This window comes from Benincasa hispida, chromosome 5, assembly GCF_027475165.1.
Source record: "Benincasa hispida cultivar pf3 chromosome 5, pf3_genome.v1.1, whole genome shotgun sequence".
Classification (NCBI taxonomy): domain Eukaryota; kingdom Viridiplantae; phylum Streptophyta; class Magnoliopsida; order Cucurbitales; family Cucurbitaceae; genus Benincasa; species Benincasa hispida.
In genome coordinates, this window is record NC_143482.1 from 19,445,829 (window position 1) to 19,456,028 (window position 10,200).

General features: G+C 34.6%; 1 long non-coding RNA gene across 1 annotated transcript; it reads left to right on the top strand.

The window, feature by feature from the left end:
* Nucleotides 1-1,122: 1,122 nt before the first annotated feature.
* On the top strand, nucleotides 1,123-5,137 carry LOC150035952 (uncharacterized). Its single transcript, XR_016529692.1, has 2 exons — nucleotides 1,123-3,990; nucleotides 4,703-5,137. It is a non-coding gene; the product is annotated as an uncharacterized LOC150035952 (long non-coding RNA).
* The last annotated feature ends 5,063 nt before the right edge of the window (nucleotides 5,138-10,200 follow it).

Sequence of the window (10,200 nt, forward strand, 5' to 3'; positions counted from 1 at the left end):
CTTATTCATTTTGCTCTAATGAAAACATACAGTTCTCAACATAAGAAGATACATAATAAAGTACAAACTGAAGTCATAAACCAAATAAAGAGAATGAAGACTCTAATCTTGTTTAGACTCAACATAAGAAGGGACTTCGGGTTTAGAAACAATATTGTGGCTTGACATAGAAATATGTAGCTCATTTAGAGGGGGAGCAATGACTTTGCTTGTGATGTGAACAGGAGATGTGGCATAAGTAGACTCAATTTCCATTGGTTCAAATTCCCTCACATTCTCCTTGAATTTGGGACTTGGTGAAAAAAAAAATTGATTGTCAAAGAAAGTAACATCCATCAAAGTGTACATTTTTCTATTCATTATTGAAGAACATTTTTACCCCTTTTGGTGTGATTAATAACCTAAAAAAATGTACTTTATGGATTTTGGATCAATTTTGGATCATTGAGGAGAATGATTGTGAATGGAGGAACACCCAAAAACTTGAAGAGGGTAATTTGAGGAAAGATTTTGGAGTTAGGGATGAATTTGGAGGAAGTTATCTCGAGGAGATTTGAATATGTGTACCCCTTTAGGCATTTGGCTTCTAAGAAAGGTTGTAGTGACTAGTAAGAATGACTCCTCCCCAAATTAGGTTAAGAACATTATTGGCAATCATAAGAGAACGAGCTACCTTTAGAATATGTCTATTTTTCTTTCCAGAAATTCTATTTTGTTGAGTGGACGGATGAACTAGTGTGAACAATACCATGAGACGTACGGGTGTAATCAGTTTGGTTCACTACAAATTTATAACTGAACTGCTTTGAACTAATGAACAAATGATTTAGTCAGTTTGATCTGGTGGTTTGCCAATTGATGCACGAATGATACGTTTTGGGATGGGCCAACATACAAATGGGTGCAAGGGATAAATCAGAATATATAAAAAACGAAAACATGCATTTGCATGCCTCGGACTCAAGAACAAGTATGTGTTTAATGTCGACTCAACCAAATATGATATATTTTATATTTTTAATATATACATTATCAGTTAGCTCAGTTTCTTTTCGATTTAGTTTTCGTTAACTCCAACATGATTTAAACCCAAACCGACAACAATTTAGGTCAGTTTAAACATTTTTTTTTTTTTTTTTTTTTTTGCTTTTTGGATTTTGTTTTCTTGCACCCCTAACTAGATGGCAGAAATGATCCAAGAGTTGAATTGAAATAGTCTGGAGCATTATCTGAGGACTTGAATTTGCTTTGAAACTAATTTGAGATCATAGAGTAAAAGGATTGATAAATACTTGATAATTTGTCCATCATCAATTATGTCTATGTCAGCCTGGTATGATCGCCAATAAAATTTATTACCCAACCTGCACTTGATATATTCTGCACTTTAGAAGGCCCCAAAATGTGGGTCTGGCGAATGGATGACTTAAAATTGGGGGAAATTTTTTTCAAAATTGAGGTTCTTTGACATTTTTCTTACATCATATTCACATGAAATTACCAAAATAGAACCTCCGGCACACAGATAGACCTTTTGCTCTCGTTGTCTCATTGTCTCGCCCTCCTCTCTCTCGTTTTCTCGTTCTCACTCTCACTTTTAGTCTCCTCTCTCACTCTCACTCTTTTGCTATCCTGCTCTCACTCTCTCTCATGCTATCTTGCTCTCACTCACTCTCTCTCTTGCTATCTTGGTATCCTCTCTCTCATGGTATCCTCTCTCTCAGTCACTCTTGGTCTCCTCTCTCTCACTCAGCTCTTTCACACCACTATATTAGAAATTCCGATGGCCAGCAACGACACCTCTGCAACGTTTCGATGGCCGACGATGGATGGAGAAAAGGAAAATGGAGAATGTCCGTTTTACAAATGAAGGAAAATTGAGAAGAGTCAGAGGATAAAAGAAAATTAAGGGTAATATTGTAACTTTGGCTGATGATGTTGTAAGCAAGAGGACAAAATTCATAAGTTTGAAAAAGTGGGGTAAAAACCATTTCAAGGTTTGAGATTGGGTGTATTGTACAAGTGTCTCCCCCAAATATCACTATGAATCCATGCAAAAGAGTTTGAAGATTTGTAGGGCACACTTGAATAAATATTTTTTGTTACGTTTGGGGTATTGGCAAATTTTGCATGGTAGGTAATGAATTTTTATTGATGAATAAATGAGGAAACAACAATACTTTTCAAGATACAAAAGAATTTGGATGGTCAAGACGAAAGTTCCATAATGTGGCTTGATTTTCACTCAACACGGATCTAGAATGGGAAAAGGACTTGGGAATGAAACTAACAGAGATAGAGTTGGAAGACGACTCGCATATGGGGTTGAAAGATGCACTTGGAAGATATTTTTCTTGAAAAAGATAAAGGTCATCATGTTGTTTAGCATTGCCAATCACCTTTTCTGAATCCTACCTCATGAAAATTCACACAAGTTTGGAAAATAATTAGAAATACAGTTCAAACCTAATTTAGGAACCAAAAGCAAATTTGAGAGTAAGAGGGACCCATCTGCTATTTGGACGAGTGAGTGACTAGGGTGGGATTTGAATGGATTAAAAACACTGGTATCACTAGTTATGTGGTATGATGCTCCAGAATCTACAACCAATTTTTTGTTTATTGTACTGCACCATAAATAAAGAAAGACAATATTTTGATGAGCAAGATAGTTGTTAATTGATGTAGCATTCATCATGGTGAGAGAGATGATGGATGGGTGATTGGTTGAGATTTAGACGACACGAACAACTCAATGTGAACTAGTGGCAGTTCGAGGAATTTTTCAATCACCAACCAATCCACTCAAAATTGTAAAAAACTATGATATGGCCAAAGGTTTGAATAGAGCAACTGGTAGAAGATTTGCTTGAGCAAGGCAACAAACGGCAATGCAATCGATGGGAACAAGTGTGACGAAGGGGACGCCCAAGCAGATCAGCGATGGTGATGTGAATGGAGTAGCGACTAAGATGCAAAAGAAGTGGCAACAACAACGCGAAAGAAGCTGAGGTGTCGTGAACGAGCTTGAGGTGCAAGAGAGGGAATTGGAACGACTAACATGACACGTAGTCAGAGGACAACGACAACACAATTGGCTAATGAAGAAGACGACCCACAACGAACGATGGTCAAACAATGCCAACAGCCATGCCGAACGAAGACATCTCCGGTGTGGATGATGGTTGGATGCTAGACAGTTAGGGTTTGGCTGTGAATGATGGTCAGTGGCTAAACTAGGGTTTTTGCAAGCTTTGATACCATGTTATTTTTGGAGAGAGTATTTTTCCTTATTCAAGAAAAGATCCAATAATTGGAGATCCAACTGGGGAAATAGATTTTAAAAGGAAAGGATATCCTAATATACTTAGAGATGAATGACTAATTTTCAATTCTAAATGAAACTTCGTTATACACAGATCTACAGAAATTTATCTTTCTAGGAAGAGGTAAGATAGAACTTTTAGTTGAAACTAAAGAACCATTGGAAGCAAGGCTAGCCAAAGTTATTAATTTTATGATACGGCAAGAGATGTAGGCAGCTAGGCAGCTAGTCTCACGTAACTCTAGGTAATGCTGATCAAACTTGTGAATTAAGAAGGAAAGGGTGAACCTTAGAACAAGGAGGTGTGGATGTTACTACTTATCATATAAACACCTTATATATTTTTATGAATGAAAGTTTGGCCCCTAACATAATATGTGATCATGCGAGGAGTCTTCGGCACAAAATTTATTGCAATGTTTAGATCAGAAAGTTCTTTTCTATTCTATTAAGTAGTAATTACTATATTTGGTCCATTATGGGATAGAAAAAATAGTACTCGTGTGAATGAAAATTGAAAACCCTCTCCCCCTTTATTTTTCTGAGTGTTTTCAGCAAGATTGTCTGTATAATTCTTCCTTAAGATTTGTTTGCAAGGTATCAACAAGGCATTTCATGTAAAAGATGCAAGTCAGTCTACTGCACTAATTTTTTGTTCATAACAGGTATGTTACATTTCTTTTCTCTGAACAGCTAATATTTTTTCCTATTAAATATGGAACAAAAGCCTAAGTCAAGACTCAAGACATTTATCTTCGGTGCAATGTTGATATAGAACAATTTGACAACCTGAGTTATGTTTAACTAGTTAAGGCATATAAAAGATCCAGGCCTAATTTTTTACTTTCTAAACGTTCTCCTGACAATACTATACTTTGTACAGTCCTATTTTTCCTCTATGGAGTGTCTTTTATATTCACATAAGATTTCATATTACTGAATAAAAAAAGGGTATTATGGCGTGAGATACTTTTTTCCAAAATATGGTAAACTATATTTCCATGCATGTAAGTAAAAGATTTAGTTTCAAATGAGAATGGTAGAGGTGCACTTCCTTGACAGATGCTCATAAAAAAAAAAATGGAAAATGGAATTACTTTTTTGAGAGGATTTTGTCTCGGTTTAACATCAAAATTCCTAATGGTTTTCAGTTGTGTTTAAATGAGCATGTGTACAGTATTAGTTAAGATAGCATTGAAGTCCATATTTGAAGTTTATAAAAAAAAAAAAAAAAAAAAGGAAAATTGCTTTGCTCGAAATGACTCAGTTCACATAATCGTGCTGCATCGTTTGATTCTAGATTCGAAGTTACTATACATAGTAAGACGTGGGCGTAAGTAGCCATAGACCTAACAGAAGTTGTGTCTGACCTTTCAGGTTCAGGTGGAAAATTCCCACTCTGTAACAATGGCTCATCAACTCATTCCCAAGGTTCCAGCTTCTCATTGAGAGATGTTTTCTTCAGGAAAATGGCATAAAAACTGTTCATAGTTGAAGTTTGGCCAGAATATTTACTCCTTTGGAAGTTGCAACTTGCAACAGCAGATGAGTTATCTGTAAAAGCAAACTTCTTTTGTAAGATTTTAACTTATATTAGCTTCTTGCTCAAGATTATAATTTCTACAAAAGGGCTATGGTCGTTTGAAGACTGAAAATTAGTTTTTCTAGTCGTGGGCTTTAGGAATCCATTTCGACCCTGAAGTCGTCTTCTATTTTTTGTTTTGTAGATGCTTAGGTTTTAAAATTTGGATAAAACGAATCTAATTTCTGAACCACATTTCAACGTTCCAACCAACCAACATCTTCTAATAAGCCTGGCCAAGCCTCAATCTGTTGTCGAGTGTTTTAGATTCTGACTGCAAAATGTGAGGTGACTTGCTTTGGTTTGAAGATGAGACTACCCGATGGTGAATTCAGAATTATTGAGCCTTTAAATTTTTTTAGTGCAGGTTTTGTTGGTCTTTGACTTTATTTGTTTGACAGTTTTTTTGGGAAGGATTATCCTAATCATATTAAAATTAAAATTATAATATGTGCAATTTGACAAAAAGCAAGAAAAAGAAGGTAACATTTTAAAGTATTCAATGAACCATTTATTTCATTTTCAAGTATTTTATAATTTATTATGAAAATAGTTCAAACATGGTTCATTTCACCACAATGTTTACTTCATTTTTTATTTATTTTATTTTATTTGATATTTTCATTTTTAGAAGTATATCTTACGAGGTAGTTTGACAAAGAGTTCAAACATTGTGAAATAAACTATGTCTTTGTTATTTTTTCATTTATTTATTTTTTCAGATTTTAGTTCAAGCATTCTGAAAAAACTATGGTTTCTTTAGAAGTATTTTTCATAATTTTGCTTGCTGTAAAATTACATGGTTCATGGAAAGAGAATAAGATTTATGAAAGACTTAAAATTGAAAAGTCTTTAATTGGAAAAAGTGAACAATTTTTCTGAAATTGAAAATATTAATGTTTTTTTAATTATAACAAAGTTCAATATATATATATATATATATATATATATATATAAAGAGGCGCATCTAATTATAACTAGTTTGCAGTTTTAATTTTTAGTTTAAAATTAAAATTTATTTTTAAGAATATTTATGAGTAGGTCAAGTATATTTTTTGTTATTTTGAAATTAGAATTAAATACAGGTAAATTAAAACAATATTATATTTAGAAAGAGATAATGTCTGTGCCTAAAAATAGACAGCCAAAACCATAAATGGGAAAAGCTTTTATTATGTTTTCAAAATTATAACAACGAAAAATTGCAGGACATGAACGTTGATTTTTTCCTTATTTACAACTAAAACCCCAATGCTCGTAGCTTTTTGTTTTTATTTTTTGTTTCTTTTAAAAATTCAACACATTCCAGCCAAATTCGGCTCACCATTCCTTGGATTTATGTATTTTTAAATGGATTGGTTTTCTCTTAAAGTTCGAAATTAATCATTTTCACATAGAAAACATAATGTGGTTTTATGGTTCAACCAAAGAAGGATAATTCGAGCCTAATTTTCAAAATGCAAAGTTCGTCAAAAGAAAGGAAAATGTGTGTCTTGAAGTAAAAGGAAGGCGATAAATGCATGTAGATATCTCTCGAGTGTTCTACTAGAGTGCATGGGTGAGTAGAAGATGAAAGAAGAGGGAGCAATTCAAAGATTAATATAAGAATGAATCCTAAAATTCTCAATATGCTAAATACAAGAGATTAATTTAAATGACAAAATTGTTAAAAATATTTAAAAATAATAACAAAATATCGCAATCTATTGTAGATAGATCGTGATAGGTTACTATTTGTCTATCATATACCATCAAAATGTTTCTTTTTTTGAATTGTGCATTCAATTAATTTTAATCAAATAAGTTGTATCTTGTATAGGCTGATAAATAGAGCTGAGGTTATAGTTAAAACTGCCAGTAGAAAACCGAAACAACTAGTGATAGTAGGCATGAAGAGGTAAAATTGAAACCACAAGAATTATAAGAAGATTTATTATTTCGATATGACCCGGGACGTAATCCGGGTCGTGAAGAATAAAAAGATCAGATTTTTTCTTGGCTTGATTTTGAACTGTTCCTAACATTGATAGACAAAAATAGTAGTCTATTGTAGTCTATCGTAGATAGACAATGAAATTTTATCATATTTGTAAATATTTTGATTCATTTTCTTATATTTGAAAATAGTCCTAAATACAATTCATGCTACTTGCGATCAAATAATTCACCAAAATCCTATATAATCCAGTCATATAAAAAATGAAAAATATAAAAGAGAGGAAATTTCTCAATGATGTCATTGGCGCTTTGTAGAATGTTCAACAGGCGACACGTTCTTGACTTGAATCCTCGAGCTAATGATCGATCTCCAACAACTTATCCTCTCACACTAACTAAGAAATCCCACTGAAACTTGATATCAAAAAGCTTAACAAAGTTTGAATTAAATAACAAAATTCTTTGGTCATTGTTGCGACGTTACCAAGCGTGGCCCTCAGCACTCGACATCGTTAAGAAACGGTGACCGGAGTGCATATCCATAGCGTCGTGATGCTACACCCAAATATTGTGATGCTGTCCAAACTTGAGCTCTTAGGTTTACAGCGCATGCAATGTTTTGGGAGCGTTAAAAATAACCTACTTTCTTCATTTTTCATCATGAAAATGGGCATAGAGTCCATCTTAGATTCGTTTTTCCTTTTTACTATATTTTTCACCTAGAAGCTCCACATCTTGGTGCTTAGTTCGATTTTTGAAAATAACTAACATATAACATCAAATCACGCAATATAAAGCATTAGCTATGGGAATTTCGTACGGATGAATCAAATTTTGAGGTCCACTCAAAATTTGGCCCATCTTTCAAAAGTACTTGAATTTTGGCCTTCTGATAACGTCAACCACGTGTGAAATGTTCGTTTAGTCCATAAAACGTTTGAAGACGCGTGCGCATCCTAGTTCCTCACTTGTTCATCTCGTTTTACATTCATTCCCCTCGTTCATTTCTCTTGTTTTTTTAATTAATTTTTTAGCTAGTTTTCATATAATTAATAGTCGTCGTATGAATTTTTGAATACATCGAAAAACCCACAATTCTTTCAAATCAGTTCAATGAAAAATGTTGTACACGCTAAGTCTCACTATGATAACAAAACATTTTGAGCAAATCGAGTATCATCCATTTCTCATAAAACGTTCTCTCTAAAAAAACCCATAACATTTAGCTGCAAAGTTTCCCAAAAATATGAATTTGTAACGTTCTAATCACTGTTGAATCAACATACATCAGAAATTTCACACTCCAATATAAACATACACTACGTTGTTTCTGTTGGGTTTTATGTCTTAAAACTTGTGGTATGTAAACAATAGAACTTATTCTAAAAATTCAATAAATTGTTATTGAATATATTGTTTTTTAGAAATCCAATAAACTAAAGTCCCTTGACTATTACATGAGCACTTGAACTTTATGTGGAGACATACAAGTGGATCAGGTTCGAGTAAATAGTCAAAATAATATAGTATATGAATAAGGTTGGGTGCCTTATCCTAGTAACACTATTGGATGCGGCATACTCTATAGTTGTTACAAAGAGTTGTAAAGTGCCACAAACGAAGTGATCTTAATTCGTTCATGTTGGGACATGAGGAGTGAGGGCGTCCTGTGCAAATGAGTTTTGTACAAGATCGGACCACGAAACTAGTCACTACTTTATAATGTTGTTTACTATTTAAGACTGACTATTTCAAAGCGATGACCTAAGTAACTTGACCTTAATCCGGACTAACTATGAACTCTTGTTTGTTCGAGATTATCCTTTGATCTACAAACGGTGAGAATAAACCAATGTCTCTACTCAATAAGCCTTCCATTTTGGGGATAAGATTAGATGAATAGCTGAGGAATAGGTTGGAAGACGAAATTTACTCCTACCCGATTAGAGTTAGTAGAGAGTTTGTTCCCTTTAAATGCTGATTTTGGGTCTTGAACAAGAGACCTCACCCTCTCATTAGACCGAGAGGGATTCAATTTGTTGATTGGATCACAAATCAATTGTTCATTAGGGGGTCAGTGGGACTTAAGGAACAAGAGGTAATTCCGGGGGTAAAATAGAGATTCGACCTAACCGTTATTACGAACAACCTGTGAAGGGTTAACTTACTAATTATGATTATATCGAGTGGACATGATATATCTACAGTAATGGGAATTCAGCTATGGGCTTTAGTGGAATCACCCATTAGTTAACGAATGGGGATTAGCTCAGTCTAATGAGTTTAGTCGATTACTCTCGGATCGTTGGAGCCCATGATTGATGTTGGGCAGAAATGCACGTCATCTTAGACCTTTTATTTAGAATTATGAGGATTGTTAAGTGAAATATGCGGCAGATATGTTAGGAATTCATGAGAAAATGAGTTTGCGTCGTTCAATATTAAGAATCTCGGTTAACCCACTATTATATGTTATTATGCGGTCAATTGTCTATTTTTGTAGTCAGTGCAGGAAACGGATGCATACGTGGAAGCCAGGCTATCGCAAAGACTACCGCATGCAGAGAAATTCTCCATCGCAAAGATGAACGCATACGTTCAATGCATAGGTGTTGCGGTAATCAACTGCATGCGTCCATCGCATAGGAGTTGCGATCGTCAAGCGGTTGCGGTCATCGTATAGAAGTTGTGGTAATCAAGCGAATTCAGTCATTGCAAGATTGTGGCTACACGATGATAACCATACTAGCGGGATGAACGCAAGGCTGGTGTAGCGGAAGCATCAATGCATATCTCGGGAAAATCAAAAGATGATGTTGACATTTCACCTATCACGCCATTAGCAACAGAGATTCAGAAAATGACCATCACGCCACGAATGTCAGAATCAGAGCAGGTTCATTAATGCTGTCGGTGATCCAGCTCTATAAATAGAAGTCGTTGAGCAGAATTTCATTTTATCCAAGTTTCTACCTTCGGGTGGATCATTGTGATCCAGACTAACGCGTGAAAAGAAAGCTTGAGAGTTCTTCATCTCCTTCATCCATTCCGAGTGACGACCGGAGCCTTCGCCGGAGTTAGATCTCGAGAGAGTTAGCTCCACCGCCCTTCCATGGCACAATCGGCAACCTTAACACTAATCTGTTGGAAGAAAGACATTGCTTCCAGCTAGTCCTTTTATTTTCTCTTCTTTTCTTATATTGTATTGTATTACATTTTAGATCAAGAAATTAATACATTGTGTGTTCAATGCATTTCTATATTTCCTTCGATTCTATCTCCATCTTCCTTTACTTAGCATCTTTAAATTTCATCGCATCACTTAGTGAGACTGTTAGAGTATAGCATACTTAGT